The sequence below is a fragment of the Myotis davidii genome, unplaced genomic scaffold (genome assembly GCF_000327345.1).
Source record: "Myotis davidii unplaced genomic scaffold, ASM32734v1 scaffold604, whole genome shotgun sequence".
In the NCBI taxonomy this organism is placed as follows: Eukaryota; Metazoa; Chordata; class Mammalia; order Chiroptera; family Vespertilionidae; genus Myotis; species Myotis davidii.
Genome location: NW_006294875.1, coordinates 358059 through 363141, shown reverse-complemented (window position 1 = coordinate 363141; position 5083 = coordinate 358059). Strand labels below are relative to the sequence as shown.

Below are 5083 nucleotides of genomic sequence, written 5' to 3'. Positions count from 1 at the left end.
AATGGACTTCATAAGAGAAAAGTAAATCAAATATAAGCTAATCCTATGGTGTCTTCTCAGAAAGGTATTTGTTTCAGCTCAGTCTGCAAAAAAGGATCTGAAAAGATGGAACAAGATCAAATAAATAATTTTTACTCTGATCTGCCGAAGAGAGGATGATACTACTTCTGAGTACTTGAGGGGGGAAAAGAAGTAAATGGTCCAGCATTTGCAAGCTCCCTGACCAGTATTTTACTGGTGTTCAACAGATAACCCTGGCTGTTTAACCCAGCTCTGACTAAGGTGAGGCAAGAGATGCCTAGTGCCAATATTTAAGGATGTACTCACTCTCAGGAACATGTAAATGCAGAGTCGACACTTACAGGGCCCTGAGAGTGAGTGCCCCCTTAAATTATGCACCCTAGGTACCTCTTGCCTCACCCCAGTTCAGGCCCAGGTATAACCAAATACTCATAGCTGAAGCAAAGCTCTTGAAAATGCTCCACTTGGCTTTCACTAGAAGGCATTCTTGACACTGGCTGCACATGAGTCACCTGGGGAGCTCTTAAAAACCCCAATGTTTATCCCAGCAGGTATGACTCAGTGGTTGAGTGTCAACCTATGAACCAGGAGGTCACAGGTTCAAGTCCTGGTCAGGGCACCTGCCCAGGTTGTGGGCTCGATCCCCAGTTGGGGGCATGCAAGAGGCAGTCGATCTGTTTCTCTCTTGTCAATATTTCTATCACTCTCTCACTCTCCCTTCCTCTCTCTCTAAAATCAATAAAAACATCTTTTTTTAAAATCCCAATGTTCAGGCCACATCTCAGGCTAAATAGATTAGAATGTCTAGGAGTGGTCTCTTTTTTATTTTGCATTTAAAGTTCTGTAGGTCAGAGGTAAAAGGCATCAGGACTTACAAAACACAACTGAGAAAGGCTTATATTTGTGAAAAGTGTTTATCCTATTTTTTTGAAAAGTGTTAATTAGGATACCAGGCAATCCTCCACCCACCCCCTCGGAAACTGAACTGTAGATTTGGGCACAAAGCAGGTAAAAGATTTCAGTCTTACTTAAAATAAGCAACAAAGGTGTCTGAACTTCATTCTTGTATACAACAAAGCAATTCTAACTTCTCCAAAAGATAAAGTTGGAAGATGCTACAATAAAGCTTAATGCCCATTTACAATGGAATGAAACTATTAGTGCCTACCACAAATCCACTGTGATGTAAGTTTAACTATAAGTGACTAACAGCAGAGACTGCTATGTCTCATAGCAATAAACACTAAACGAGCCACTGAAATTATGCTCCATCAAGAAACTTGTTTCAAGGAACCAAATTATGTAATACCAACGGATGCCTTTTGGGTCAGATTTGTTCCCCCATTTGGATAATATTCCATGATTACAGATTACAGTCAGCACTTACTAAACAGAAAGAATAATCAAGAAGAAGCTACTTTGCATAACAATGAAGAGCATGGGAACTGGAGGCTGAGCTCCTGGCTCCAAACTCTCCTAGCCTTGCATCCTTAGGCAAGTTACTCAACTGCCCTAAACTTCAATTTCCACATCTGTAAGATAGGGATAATAACAGTCCCATAATAAAGACCACCAGTGTTTAGCCACTTCTCTCTTTGCAGGCACATGAGAAAATTACATCCCCTCCAGTCTGCTTTGCAGTTCAACGAATCATGTGACAAGTTCTGGCCAATGCACTGTGAGTGGCAGTAACATGAGTCACATCCAGGCATTTAACTGCTAGGGTGAGAAACTATTTCTCTGTTCTGGCAATTATGGGAACAGGTGCTGTGCTGGAGGTGCCACAAGAAAAAGCAGCCAGGATAACAGAGCCACCACATGAAGAGCAGCTGCCCTAGACTTCACCCCGACCCACTGCAAAGCAGGAAGCAAACCTTTATTTTGTTATGACACTGAGATTTCAGTGGTGTCTCTTATCACAGCTTATCCTAGGCAACATAAACTGATACAAATACTGAATGTAGGACTTGTGAAGACTAAATGAGATAGTGCCTGCCATACACTAAACTTTTGATAAAGATGAGCAGAATGATCACAGTCCTCTGATGGTTAGGTAAAAGGGCTGTGTTTCCCCAAGCTATGAGAATCTTCTCAGCTATTTGGAGTTGTCCTACAAGGTTACCATGGACTAACCATAAATCCTGAACCCTCTTCGAGGTCTACCAGGGCAGCTGTAAACAGCTGATTGGTTTTCATCTCAATATGAGGAAAAGGAAAAAGTTCCTGCATGCTGTGTGGACATATGAAAGTCATTTGTATAAGAGCGAATTAACAGGGGACCTCAGCACATCCCTTGAGTATTCACCTTCTTCATACAGATTTGTAAAACCAATACTGAGGCTGTATAAATGATGACAAGAGTCTGGAGCTTTGCTTTTTGTTCAAGTTGTGGAAAGTGCTCAAGTATACAGTGGGTTGGGAACAGGGATGGCAAGATAAGAAAATGTTAAATCAAAACTTTGAGAAGATAATTTCATTCTGCCAAAATTGGTACCCCCAAAGTACTTACTAATCATCAGGATGGTGCTTCAAGAATTGGGGAATTAAAGGATGATCAGAGCTGATATGACTGACAGGGACAAGAGAGAGAGAATGAGGGCAGTTCCACCCAGACTCTCCCACTTACTCAACCCCTTGTCCTGAACAAAACCTTAAATGACAGTATAAATTCCTCAAGTGGAAAATTAAACTGCATGCTATTCTTTTGCCACGGCTCTGGAATTCCTGTCCCAATCTCTTCCTGCTAAAGAACAAAATCTATTTTAATGGCAAGTCAGTTAAAGGGAAGTAATCTCAGGTTGCTCTCTGAATTTTTTCCACTTAAAAAAAAAAGAAACTAAGATACTTGCTGAGTTTTCTCATTTTAGTTTACAGGAGAGTTGAATAAAGCAAGGAGAAATTCCACAAATGCTTATAGAATAGGCTTTAAACCCACTACAAATGGTTCTCAGAAATAAGAAACAGGTCATGGGTAATAAAATGTATAACTGGGAGCTACTTACCACATTTAATACTCTCTATCCGCACAGGGAGGCCAGATTGTGCTGCAGCAATTAATTTCAAGGCAATGTAAAACTGAGTTGGACCAAAATAACCAACGCGCTTGGCACCACACAGTTCTGTGATCTGAAAACAGACAAGAAAAGTGATGCTGAAAAACCCCATTTCATAACAGGAAAATGAGACAAGATATATTATGAAATCTCAAGGATTTCACAGTTTCGCTAACCACAAGTCCCTGGAGAACCTATGTGTACACACCGGTTTCTTTTTCTTCCAGTTTACAGGGAGGTATTCAATTCAGATAATTAAATTCTACCTACTCATGATGTTTCAGGACTGATTATTCCTCCTCTTTCAACAATAAAATTAAAGGTAACAAAGGATGGCTGTTATTCTTCTTACAAAAGAGAGTGACTTTTTCAGGGGGTGGATTCTGATGTATAAAATCTAGAAAGTCAGTGGGGGCGAAAAGAGAACAGATTAGTCATTTCCACTACCTGTGGATGATCCTAGTTGATCGAAATTAAAAGTGATTATTTTTTTAAGTTCTCAGGCAAATGATTTCCTAAGCATTAAAATTACATCTTGAGTGCTCATTTCAGAGGAACAAAACAGAAGTATTTTCAGGATATTGCACCCTAGCTGGTTTGGCTCAGTGGGTAGAGCATTGGCCTACGGACTGAAGAGTCCCGGGTTCGATTCCAGTCAAGGGTACATGCCTGGGTTGTGGGCTTGATCCCCAGTAGGGGGCGTGCAGGAGGCAGCCGATCAATGATTCTCTCTCATCATTGATGTTTCTCTCTCACTCCCTCTCCCTTCCTCTCTGAAATCAATAAAAAATATATATTTTTAAAAAAGATATTGCAATCTTTCATTTGTAGACCTTAAACTAACACATATCCTATTGGTGGTTTAAAATAACTTAAATTCAATGACTTATAGATACTCAAAAATTCAAATAATTGTAAGTGGGTGTGAAAAATTAAAAATTATCCCCCACTTCCTATGCCCCAGAGAAAAATATTATATGTTCTTCTAGAAATGTTTCTTATCTCTAATAATAAGAGGGCAATATGCTAATTAGGCCAGATGTCTTCCAGACTACCTTCTAGACATCCTTCTTGACAAAGCCGGGCCCAGGAGAAGTCGCCCGCAGTCCCGGGCGCCTGCAGCTACAGCTGGCCCAGGAGAAGCCATCCACGGTCCCAGGTGCCTGTGGCCGGCCAGAGGGAGGGAAGCCTGGGTCCTAGGTGTGGGGACTGAGACAGAGGCAGTTAGGGGTGATCAGGCTGGCAGGGGAGCAGTTAGGGGCGATCAGGCAGGCAGGTAATTCTCTAGTGGGGCTCAAGAAAGAGGCGACTTCTTGTTTTCTCGGTGTCTAATGCCACGTCTTAGACTCTAAATCCTCTTCCCCATTCACACCAAAAAACAGAGAGCCTGTGCTATAGTTGCCTTTTATGTAATTAGTAGAGGCCCGATGCACAAAATTGGTGCAAGGGCCTTGGCCCCAGCCCCCGCCTGCTGCCGCGGCCAGGGCCTCAGTCCCCGCCCACTGTGGCTTTGTCCAGTGGTCTAATTAGCATATTACCCTTTTATTATTATAGATATATACTAGTATGATGCACACACCTGTTTTTTTCTTGTTGGTTATTCAATACTTCATACAAATAGAATACCACATACTATTTTGCACCATTTTTTCATTTAGCAATACTGTTTTCATGCCTCAAGACATCTCAGTCTGGATCCCCACCACCCTCAGGACAAAATCCTATCTCCTTAGTATGGCATTAAAGCCCCTTCACAGCCTGTCCCTGAGCAGGTTTTCTAGTTTCATCTCAGGACACACACACATATACACACAGTTCTGTAGCTGCATTCAGCTTCTCCCACTGTCCAAACACATATTGCCCTTTCACATCTTTGTATCTAGTCCACATGCTATAGGAGATGAGAAACTAAAAAGCCTTAAAGCCCTGGTCTGTGTGGCTCAGTTGGTTGGAGTGTCGACCCATACATCAAAAGGTGGTGGGTTCAATTCCCAGTCGGGACGAGTATG

General features: G+C 41.8%; 1 protein-coding gene across 2 annotated transcripts in view; it reads right to left on the bottom strand.

Annotated features, from left to right (window-relative positions):
• REPS2 (RALBP1 associated Eps domain containing 2) overlaps positions 1 to 5083 on the bottom strand; it is a 186547-nt gene that overhangs the window by 129552 nt on the left and 51912 nt on the right. For both annotated transcript variants that reach the window (XM_006769434.2, XM_006769435.2), the window contains exon 2: positions 3024 to 3147. The gene's annotated coding sequence lies outside the window, so the exon portion shown is untranslated. The remainder of the gene's footprint in view (positions 1 to 3023; positions 3148 to 5083) is intronic.